The sequence below is a fragment of the Thunnus thynnus genome, chromosome 1 (genome assembly GCF_963924715.1).
Source record: "Thunnus thynnus chromosome 1, fThuThy2.1, whole genome shotgun sequence".
NCBI classification, from domain to species: domain Eukaryota; kingdom Metazoa; phylum Chordata; class Actinopteri; order Scombriformes; family Scombridae; genus Thunnus; species Thunnus thynnus.
In genome coordinates this window covers 23,124,983-23,137,866 of record NC_089517.1, presented here as the reverse complement: position 1 = coordinate 23,137,866, position 12,884 = coordinate 23,124,983, and positions in this window count along the sequence as shown.

Here is a 12,884-nt window from a genome sequence, read left to right as displayed (position 1 = left end):
AGTTCTAAACTTCCTTTGTTACATTAATAATTATTTATTATCACAAAATATTTTACCATTAGTGCCACCAAGACTTGTTCTAATTGCATAAAGGTACCAAGCAGCCACAGTGGATGAAATTGCTGATGGGACACAGTTTGATATTTCCTGACACAGTTTTTAACAAACCACAAATTGCTGCAATAATGGTGATATAATCATGTAATCCAAACACACATGCACTCACAAGTCAAAGGTGCCAGTGGAGGATAAGTGAAGCTCTGCAGAAAGTCAATTAATCTTTTCAGTGGTCCCCCTTCCCTCCACCCTGCTTAAAAGCTTCATTTACCTCCTATGGAGAAGAGATAGAAACACCATTAGTGAGATGATGGCAGGACTGGAAAGGGGAAAAGGAGAATCTCACAGTTGGATGAGCTGAAACAGTATAGGCCCCCATCTCCTCAAAAAGTGTGTGTGCAAAAAGGCGAGAACATCTTCTGCATGGGTGAGCTCAATTAGGTCCTATCTTGATTATCAAAGGTAGTGGTGTACAACTTTTAAGGCGGAAGTGTGCCTCAAATCCTGGGGATGGCTGACCTGCAGAGTAAAGCTAGAGTTGGACTGAGCAGAGATACGGCCAGGGGTTTTCTGCTGAGATGTGCTATGCAAGGCGTACATTAAAGGATAAGACCCCAACTATTATTTCCATATCTAAGCCAGTGTGTGTGTGTGTGTGTGTGTGTGTGAGTGGTATGGGACCCCAGCTGGATAAATGATATTCATGTGTGTTTACATGCACACGTTTGAGTGTGTGAAATGCCAGTGAGCATATAGGCTCTGCTTCACTGAGCGCGGCTGGCTACTGAAGCACAATTGGGGGTCTCTCTGTATGAAAGAGGTCAAAACACACACACACACACACACACACACACACACGAACACACACAAATAAGGAAGTTTGGTTGAATACTCAAGACTCCAATAATCAAACAGTATGCAAATCCGTGAGTTCCTTTTTCCATGCAGAGACAGAAAATTCCCACATGAATGTCTGAGTTAGAATAACTCACTCTAAATGCTATTGAAATTCATGTCACTTACTGTATATATCACAATATTGCTGCATTTGTATATTTCATGACATTTCAATTAAAGCCACCTGAGTTCACCAGTATTGAAATTATGTAAGTCTAGGTGCAGTGTGCTCTCTCCTCTCCCTGCTGATATTAATTACTGTGGGTCTGTTCTCAGGGTAGTGAGGTTTGGTTGGGTTAACAAAGTTGCTGCTGGAAGAAAGTCAACTTGAAGTGGACAGAAATACCCAGGGCTGAAGACATGAAGGGGTAACTACAGGCCAGGCAGGAGGCCCACACTCAATCTTCTTAATTAAAAGAAGCTTCAGTGCAGCCCCCAGTGTCAACCCTGAAGACCAATACAAGTCAATAACATGCGTGCCAGACAATACGTTTACATTACATGCTGTATACAGCTCAGACTTCCTCAGGGGACAACAGGCCTCAGGCTGATATTGCTATTATAAAGGATTAATATGCTTCTCTTTATGTGAAGCTCAGTCTAATGACTGGTGTAGTAACAGACAAGAGGACTCAATAGCACGATTTAAAAACAGGAATCTTTATCTGAAAACAGTCTTTACTTGCAAAGTTCAGTACACAGGTAGTCAGTCAGGAGATAAGGTAAACAGATCTGACAAGGAGAAGGCAAAGCAGGGATCAAAAATACCAAGAGAGTAACACACTAGAAAAAGGCTGGAACGCTAGACATGGAGGTACTAAGACGAACTGGCACAGAGAGAGGTGAACACACAAACTAAATACACTAGAGAGGGAAGGATGATGAGGGACAGGTGAAACTAATCAGGGTGGGGTACACAATCACACAAGGTGGGAAACACACAAGGACAGGAGGTGAAGTATCTGAAACGAGAGGAGAGGTGAGTGTGTCAAAATAAAACAGGAAACAATGACTAAATGACATGAAACAAAGAAAAACGTAACTTAGGGAGCAGGGCAGGACGTAACACTCAGTCCCTACAGTATATATCCTGCAATGTGAATGTGTGTGTGGCTGAATGTATCTGTGTGCCTGTTTGCTCTAGTGTAGTGTGTAAACAAATGTTTTGTCCCAGTTAACTAGGTCCCAGTCGGACCAAGCCTATTTGGCATTGGTCCGCTGATGCTGGTGTGCATGCGTTTGGGTTGCAACGATATATATATGCGGGCATATGTGTGTGTGTGTGTGTGTGTGTTGTGAATGTGGCAGCCGGGGGGATAGCATGCTGCTGCTGCTGCTGCTGACACTGGGCCTGTCTGCCTGGTGTGCCCCTTTCTGCACCAGTAGAGCTGGCACTGCCTCCTGCCTCTGCCCAGCCGATTCGCAGTGCGCCAGCTGGGCGCTACCAGGAGAGGCCCTGCAGAGAGAGGACGCAGGTCAGCCGTGACAGAGGAGCACAGAGAGAGAGAGAGGTGTGGAGTAAAGTGGCAAGATTTAGATACAGAGCAGAGATACAAACACACTGAGAGAGGAAAAGTTATCAAAGGAATTAATGAAAAAAGGAAGATGGTTAGAAAGAGGGAAAAAAAGAAATCTCTGAAATATAAGTCTGTAGTTGCAATTCATTCCCGTGAAATACGACGTACCATTAAGTTTGGTGAACCTTCCTTTTACATTTGAAGGTAAATGTAATGTACTGCACAGTGTGATAAGAAAAGTACAACTAAAGAGGTATATGCTTGGTGAGGTGCTTTAAAATATTTATGTTAGTACTTGTTACTCTACAGTGCTCTACCTACACTGAAGCTGTTGAATTTTTAGGGTTGTAAAATGCTTTATTTTCTTGAGAAACTTACTTGAGGAATTAACTGACCATTTTTAATAACAAATTTCCAGGTATTGTTGTTTACCATCTATATTTGTATATCAATTTAGGAAAAACATTTCTACCAATTAGCTCCCATTACTTAACAATTAATTCTCACCCATATTTAAATTGTGTAATATACGTACCACCTACCTACGTACCTTTTTTAGTTTGTTACCACAGGATACATAAAATAGTGTAAATGAAAAGAAACCAAAGCTATGTAAATGTAGATTAGTCATTCCAACTACAAACACGCAATGTAATACAAACATGAACATTAAATTGCAGTGAGAAAACACTCTTTTGTTTTTGTACATGGATTGGCAGTTTGGTAGTTAGACTGTCAGACTGGGTAAATAAGCATTATTTTGTATAAACTGTGCTGGGATGTCTTGTGCTGTGGGAAAATAATTCCTCCCCTTTAACAGGTTTATTCCAGTCCTATTCTTCAATTAGGCCAATTTCACGTCACCTCTCTTGTTTGCATATTTGTCGCCTCCACTGCAGCCTGCAGCGAGGTGGGACAAATAAGGAGTTGTCTTTGCAACAGCTGACTTCAACTGCCAAAGTGATCAAGATTTAAATTTTGCAAAGAGAAGCTTTGAAGTAATTAAGCATGCTATTCACCCATTCTGGCATTTTGAATATTAGGAAAAAAAAGGAAGTTAAGACATGTGAACTCATTTGGTGCTTGGGAATACCTCCGGAGGAGTCAAGCTCTATGTTTCTTGGTTAGCTCATCCATGTGTAAATATCACTTTTTGCAATGTACAGTGATTAGGGGAATTAGAGACCTGTTTAAGGAAACCACAGTGTGTGCTCATCCACCGAGCAGAAGGGCTGTTGCAATGTCAGACATCAACGCTGTGTGATTTCAATGGGGTGTTGAAGGTTTTATTTCAAATGACGTACATGTTCCTCTGTGGCATAAAGTGTCTTGATTTCAAAGTCAGTGTAGTCTGCATTGTCACAGCCAATGTTTCCTGAGAGGGGCATGCTGAAAATGTATGCAACACAGTCAAATACATTTTGGTCCAATAAGAAAATTAATCTGAAAACATATTATATGTTGTAGTCATCAATTATGTGATCAGATTCCTCTATCCCAGGAGGATTAGTAACATTAGCTCACTCTAATCAAAGCACTTTTAGGTTATTGACATTTAGACAAGTCAAATTAAAGAATGTTAGTTAAGGTTGGGGTGACGTCTAGTCTATTAGAACAATTCAACTGGGATTAGGAAAAGGTTTTGCTGGAGTTGGTAAGTGAACAAAGTATCCCACACCAGCAGGAGCAGGGTCCACAATGACTTTAACTTAAACCTTCAGGTTTCACAGAAGTGATGGAAAAGTTTGTCATCAACCTATCAAAGGGCAAGATGAAAAAAAGAAACTGAGTTGGAAGGAGTGGAGCTTAATGATCTTGATCTAGATTTAGACACCAGCACTCCTGTCCCTCTCGTCAGGCCACGAACTAATGAGTTTAACAAGGTGACAAACAACAGCACCAGCATGTCTTAGGTCTCTGACCTTTTCACTAGAGCTTTAATCAGAGTGTTGAAGAGGACTAAATAGGCAAGATCCTGCTGAGGTTCAGGATAACTAGACATTAAGAAGGAGTGCATACAGGACAGTGACAAGCAGAGACTGTGTTAAATGGTTTGGTATAGTGTAGTGTGTAGGGTGCTTTTTATGCAGACCGGATAAAGGTCAATAAGAACAAAACATAGCGACAAGAAGTGCAAACTTTGAACTGAGAGCAGAAACTGACATCAACAAAGTTGGACAAAGTTATTTTTGGTACAACATATGCCAAATGCCATACATACATGTAACCCTGCTGGCTTAAAGGATAACAGCTGGTCCCTAACATCTCGACCATCACTTCCCCATGTCATCCTGTAGCTCAAAGCCCAACTGGGCTGGCTTTGACATTGCAGGGCCGCGGGGCCGTCCCTTGAGCACCGGAATCAATGGAGAAGTCGTTACACCAGTAAGAGCAAAGGTCCTGAACACCCTCACCTCCTTTCTCCTTCTACTCCAACCCTCCTGCCCCGCCACAGACACTCTCTGAACACCCCGCCCCAGCCTGCGCCTTCTCCAAAGCGGCCTCTCTCTCCCACCCCCTTCTCCATGGGCCCTGGGTCTCTGGCTGGGGCAGGCTGGCACAGCTGTGCCGGGAGCCGTGCTGTCACAAGCGGTTAGGGTGACAGCCACTCACACTTCATAATGTCCCTCTCACAGGTCACCGAGCGACAAGCTGGGTCACCTCGCTCCAGCAGGCAGCCCCAGGGGAAGCAGAGTGCCCCCCACCACCGCAACTACCGCCCCCATCCCTCCCTCACCCACCACCTCTCCATCAAACCAACCCCCCCCCCCAACACCCCTCCACCCTCCTATTGCCTAGGAAAATGGAGAGACAGGAGGGGGCAGGTGGAGGGATGAGGTACTCTGTTCTACTGGGCTGGACTGGAGCTACAAGAAACTCTCCACACCAGAGACTACACCAGGGTCACAGTCAGGGTGGGCATGCCACTGCTAGATCCCCATATACAGATGATGCTGGCAGCATGGGTTAGGGTCAGTGTGAGCTACTTAGATGGTAATTGTAGAGGAATATGATGATGTACTGCCACTCTTGATACTGCAGGTCTTTAGGCAATGGTGTGGAATATAATGAAAATGCAATTGTCATACATTCGTGTCGGACAATAGAGCTAAATCAAATGTAATAGAAAGCTGCATTATTTAGACATTATTATAAGAGGAATGCCATCTTAAAAATGGATCTTATTTTCTTGTCACTCTATATGGATGAAGGGATGGTATGAACTTGGTCATAAGAGAGCACCATATGCTCCTGATGTCTGCCATCCAACTGTCATTAATGTGCATTACCTCTGCTCTCAACCTCATTGTGAAGTCTAATCTGATAGCAATATAAGGCTGAACAGACAACATTAAGATCCACATTAATGGGCTCACACTGACTGTCTCTCTAATTGGTTTGCCATTTTCACCTAATGTGCAGTTTTCAGGTCATCACTATTAAAACTGTCTATCTGAATATGTCACTTAAATTAAGGGGCTGGCCCTTAATGATTCTTATATCTTTAATATTACCCCTTAATGAAATTGTATCCTGTCCTGAAGAATACCAAAACGGATTTTTAAATAAGAGCTCAATGTATTGTATGCGTGAGAACTGCACCAAAAAACTGTGACAAACAACTACAGTATATGTTGTTGTTGAAAATGTTTTCTGTCTTTACGCACTAACAAACGACAAGTTAAGCATGCGAATTTGGGGCCGGATAAGCTAATTGGATGCAATGCCTACAGTTGGATTCAGCTGTGAGTGAGAGGCCTCATACCTAATTCCCGTTATTCAAACAGTCACACCCTGAGAGTGGTTAATTCACTGAAGGTGCGCACACACCCACTGAACAATGTGTAGCAATTAATTTCGCTCTCCCTCCCACATCTGGCGCTTCTGTGTGACCCTGCCTCTGCTGTGCCATGTCGCTCAGGCTGGGCTAGCCTCTGCAATTTCACACGTAAAGGACCCCAATGAAACGTGAAAAGAATATGTGGCATTGTTAAATTGCATTAAAGACTTTAAAACAGTAGATCTGCGCCCCTCCCCTCCTGCCCCATTCCAGAGAAAACAAAGCAGTAAATGTGCTCAAATGCTCAGTGACGAGATGTGACATAATGTAATACGCACCGTGGATGCATTTTCGTAAAGGGGAAAATTTCATCATGAGGCCCCATCCAATTATGATACACCTCAAGAGAGAGCTGAACTTGATAGTAGGAGTCACACCAAAGGGACTGTCAGGCCTCCCAGGCTCATGCACCAACACTTTGTGACCCAATTTATGTTTGAACATCAACTTCAGAGTGAAGAACTGGGTAAACTTATGGCAAATATGGCTGAAACAATTAATCAACAACAACTGACAGTAATTTCAATAAACAATTAATCATTTGCTGCTTCAAACTTCTCTGTTTTAAATTATTGTAAACAGAGCTAAACAAGTGGTGGATATTAGCTTATTGCAGATAAGTCTATATGTCAGCAGTACAGAAATGTCTAAATATGCTTGAGGTCATTTAGAAACAGTGTCTCTATTGCATCATTTGTCCAACAGCAAGCACTGAAAAGTTTGTTTTTAACTGCAAAATGTCCTGCTCAATACATATCTTGGTCACAATTCTTAAAACAAATAAACAAACAAAAGTTACACAATGACACACAATGACTCATCAATATCTCATGATCAGATTTTGAAAAAAATCAATATCTTTATTGGCCCCAAAAATCCAGTATTGGTAGGACTGTAATTGTAAACCTCTGAACTGTCTGCCAGACAAAACAAGCAATTTGAACACATCGACTTTGTGTTTGGGGACATTTAATAGGCTAAATAATTAATTGGTTGATTGAAAAATAATCAAACAAGACTAGTTCAAAACCTAGTTTACGGCTGGATATACAGGAAGTGGTGGCATTCGGCCGACCACTGGTGTAGCTTCATCACTCAGTCAGTCAGTCAGGGACATTCGTGTTTATAGGGCGTGCCCCGCTGTTGCGGTCCAACCAAAAAACAATAATGAAAATAATCATTAGTTGAAGCCCTAACTGCAACAGTCTCCTGTTGTATGTCTGAAGATAACTCTAGCAGAAGAACAGTGTAGACATCTTGATTATTCTGCAGGTAACAGACAGCTCATCTGTTGATTTTGAAGACTGCATATGCTGTGTACTACTTTCCTCTGTGCCCTGTTCGAACCACCTTTCCCTCTCTCGCTCTCTCTCTTTCTCTCTTTCTCTCTCTCTCTCTCTCTGTGCCACTGTGCCAGTCACCCTGCTTTAGGGCTCTGGAGATATTTCAAACATGTCTGGGAAATCAATCTTACAGCAAACTGAAGGAAAACATCGAATGTCATTGAGCAATAAGTATGAAGCCTGTCAGAGGTGGAGCTGAGAGCCGGGCCTGCGGCGAGTTAGGCCTGCCAGTGTCCCAGTGAGAGGCCTTGTCAGCTGGGCCCCCTGCTTCTTCACACTCACTCACACACACACACGCACACACACGCATACCCTCTCCCCCGCTGACAGAAAAAAATTTGAATGCAGTTATAGTGTTTTAGATTCACACCAATTCCACCACCTCTGTTTACTGTCTTTGGGATATTATTCTTGTAATTTATGTTTCTTTTATATTTCTCATAATCAGCATAAAATGAGCTCGCTGGGCATCAAACAAAGTCCTGCCATAAAGAGTGTGTAAATTGTAAACGTGAAAAAACTTGGAAGATGACTATATGATAAAACACTAAATGCCGAGACATAGGGCTGAGCAATAATTCAATCAAAGCTTATACTGACTTTTGGTGGAATCATAAAGAAATTATCATATGGTGTTATAGTTTTACAAAGTTTTGTGGTCCTAATTAATTATTCTAAGCAAACTGTCATTACAAACTAATAAAATTAATCACTATGGTTTCTGTTTTATACATGTGAAGAGTTCTGTATGATATAACATGATATATCTATGATATGACAGTGGAACACAGTTTAATATGTCTAATAGTGCTGCGTATCCATTTGATTATTGTATATGTAATCTTCATATATACTGCCATCTTGTCATACTGACATGTGAAAAGTATCCACCCTAATATTATGACTATTATGATGATTTCAGCCCTATCGCTCAGCCCTAACAGAACACTGTATCACAAAAAATTGTACACATGATGCTCTGAATCTAGATGTTCTACTGTGTAAGGGTTATCCTTTACATCTAGCGGCAGAGGCACACAGGCAGTTACAGAGGGACAGAAATGGAAAACATGAGAGAAGAAGATGGATTTCAGGAGGCAGGAGGGGAGAAGGGCAGGAGAAAGGGAGAGACCAGGCCCAGACAGACAAGTGAAGGGAAGCAGAAGTTGATGAAACAAGATGTCACCATTGATGGGTCATTACACCCAAGTAAGCATGGAACACTAGCTGGGCCTGTACTGACCCCCCTCTCTTTTTTTTGTCTCCCTCTCCGACAAGGAACTACAAAATGTGCTATTACCTTAGCTTCTCACTATTACTTTTTGAAGCTCTGTGGCGATTATCCTCACGGTACAACAAATCACTGCAGTTCACTGTCGAAGCATTCCTAATTGGCCCTCTTATACTCACATACACGTGTTTACATCTCCAGGTCAATTGAATTAGGTCTTATAATGAGCCTGGGTGCTGAATATCTAACACCGCTCAGCACATTGGGGCATAAACTGGCACAAATCAGGTGAATCCAGTTAAGAGTGTTTACACTTTACAGCACATGCATCCAGTATTTGTCTCACAGTCCCTTGTTGCACCCATCCTGTTGTTCATTATCATGACTTCAAGCCTGCATTAGAATCAGGGGAAACGGCATCTGTGATGCCACATCAACGGGTCCAGGATATGAGACCAAAAAGCGACACTAATCTACAAATCCCTAGTGTGAGAGTTTAATAGTAAAGCTCAACCATTATTTGTTTTAAAGCTTACTCATTATTTGGTGACCACGCACACAATGTCCATATCACACAGCCACTGACCACATCCCAGAGATGAGCCAATTAGGACCTGGGGGATGCAGATAGTGAGATGTTAATATATGGAGAGAACTTTAGATGCTTTTATTCATTCAACATGTCAGGACTCAAGTGTGAGAGGGATGGATTAGTGATCTTCCAGTGATTTTGAAGGGTAATGAAATGTTTTTTTCTGTTGATGGACAGGGGAGCCTGGATAAGCACTGTGATGTGAATATGACAGTGGGATAAGGATTTGATAGACCTTGGGCTGTTCAGTGGCAGAGAACAGAGAGGTCATCATTTAAGGAACAGTACTGGAACAGATAGAGCCAGTCGACTGTGAAATGTAAAGTTTTATGTGTTGTCACTGTCCTGCATCAGTTATTCAAACATTATTCTTATTGCATTATGCAATTTAGGTGATATTTAATTATATATTTCATTAAGATAACCTTCATTAATGTATTTTTCTTATTTCTATCAAGATAGTCAAAATAGTGTCTGTTGTGAGGGTAAATGAGGTACTATGTGTGTGTGTGTTTGTCCATTTTCTACATTATGTATAAGCCAATAAGCATTATTTTGATATGCAAAGTAAAACCATTAGTGCATGCAAACAATCAGACCCAAACATTTCTCACCCGGGCCTAAGCATACCTATCAATCAAATAAAAAATCCCAAACTAATGTAGTCAGTGTCAAATAAGAGTTTCATGTTTTTACACATGAAGCGGGGAGGAGTCCAGAGGGAGCTCACATCAGCCTTCATGTGCACATTTAGACTAGTGAGTGGAACTAAAACCTGGCCCACGAACCAACACGCTTTGGCTCCACTGGGACACACATAAGCGACAATAACAACCAAATTAACCATGCACATGCAGGCGTCAGCGTGTCGAGCTGATATCGGTGAGCCGTGGGCTCAGTCAGTGGCCCCGGGTCCACTCTGGTCCACTGATTCGAGGGACTACTTTGAGCCATCATGCAGCCAGGATGGTGTACTGTGAAATTAGAATGGGGTGTGAAAGTGGAAAAACCAAATAAGCATGAGGTTGAAACACAGTATCACGCTCTCTCGCCTGTCTCATTCCTGCACCTCAACACTGTCAAATTCGATAAAGAAGAAAATTGTCCACGGTCTGAAGTAGCTTGGTTTCTCTGTTGTGACTAATGTGCCATCTTTGTTTCTAGCTTGTTGAAATACTGTCTCCTTTATCTCAAACCTGAATTATTAAGCCATGCACATATCCATCTGCTACGATATAATCAAAAGAAAAAGTATTTCAAAATCAGAAAGAAACTTATTCTCTAGCTTTTTAACGCATTTTTTATTTTACTGCATGGCAACAAAGGTCAAGAGACTCCAACTAATGACATAATGAACAACTTGCAGGGGCACCGCAGGAGGTAACTTTCTAACTGCCCCCAAAGTGTATTTCTCTTTATTACTTTGTGTCATTTTTGTATTTCTTTTGACAAATTGCAGCTGAGGATCCCCTGGCTATATTCTCTCTGATTTCTGTTTTTTTCCGTCCATCTGAAATCCTCCTTTGACCCTCGACATGCTGCTGCCTTCATGCTGGCAGCTCTAATAGCATCCTATCCACAGAGACCAGACTGACACTGCTTGATCCACAATGACACACACACATGCACACAAACTCAAGTCTCCAGCGAGACTTAGTTGTACCCTTTATTTCTGACTTCTCTCTTGTTTACAGTACAGAGGTCATAAATACATCAAAATCGAAACATTGCACAGGCATGCACACACATGCATGCATGTCACAGAAGTCATGGGTGTGTTAAAGAACAAAACACACATGAACAATCTTATTTTTTTCCTACCAAAGGAACCTTTTGTTTCTTAAAACAAAACTACACACAATACACACTGACACCCCTCCCTGTTACCTTAACCTTTGGGCCCTGCTGTCTTGGTGGCATCTGAGGGTGGAGGCTCCAATCTTAATATCCATGTCCACCACACACAGAGACACACCCACACACACACACAAACACACATAGCAAGGTCAAGTAAAGCAGAAGCTGAAACAGTCAGCAGAGGCTGGCAGAGAGCTGGTCTACAGCACTCTCACCACACCAGGCCTAGTTATACTCTGCCTGTTTGAGGTACACTGATTACTGATATTACACACACACACACACACTACCTTCACTGCAGGGTGTGTGTAAACTCACCATGCAGAAGCAGGTCGCTGCATTAAACACAAGCATATGCTAGCAAGGAGTCTTACTATGATCTTGCACACAGCACTCCACTAGACTGGGCTTCAGCACGCTACACTAGTCTGTATTCCACTGCATTACATTGGGCAGAGCAGGCTAATGCTAGTTGATGCACTGCCACAGTGTAACAAGTGCAGGGCCTCGCTAGCAGGATGCTAGGCTAGGCTAAAGCAAATCAAGGCCTCCTGCAGTCATTGGTGTGAGAGCCCATTTTCACAGTTCACACCCGACCTGCTAATGGCTGATCATTCATTCACGCTCTCTGTTGATTGTGCAGGCAGGGGGTTGGCCAATCGTACAGTTCGCTAATGTACCGTATAGTGAGGATAATCGGTGAGAGCAATAAGCATGCTAATGTTCTGTTGGCCATGAAAACTGAGGTCTGGTAATCTGGAAATACTTTAGAGCAGGATCATCTAAATTGTGCAGGTTGGGACTCTAATGGACATTTGAGATTTCATCAAGACATAAGAAAAAACACACATTCAGTGAGATCTAGGGATGCACTGTATTGAAAACTGTACGGATGTCTGATTATATCTATGTTAATTACAGATGATAAAGCTACTATTTTAAGTGTCACTGCAAAAGGCCTTCCGTTACACTTGTCTAATCATGCTGCTGGGTGCAGATTACCTCTAATGACACTTCATAATGACTGCCCTGATTTATTATTAAAGTCAGCCACTCTCCTTCAGTGAGTGTAGATACTTGGAAACTATAGATTAACTTCTTTAATGTACAGTAAATGTTGAAAACGTACATGTTTTTTAGCAAAAACTTGAAATTTTCCTTTAGTAGGTTGATTATATAAAGCTTCCCTGTAGTCACACTGCCTGTAAAAACACAATGAACATACATGAATATGTATGTCTGAAAGGGTAGTGTGACCTTTCCATCACCTTTGCATAACTGGCAGCTTTGGCTGTTGACTTTAATATATTCTTAAGCAGTTATTGTCTGACACTGATATTCTCACCATTATATTGCCACTGTGACATCCACTGATATTTCTTTCACTTAGAGAATGAATGTATGTGATTAGACTAAAACATATGGAGCTAACAGGATTAAATCCACATGTTTAATGTTTTAATGTGTGATAAATAAATGAAAGGAACTTTTCCAATTGCCAAACATTATTTCCTTCTTGCCACAGCCAGATACTGGTGATGAATTATGA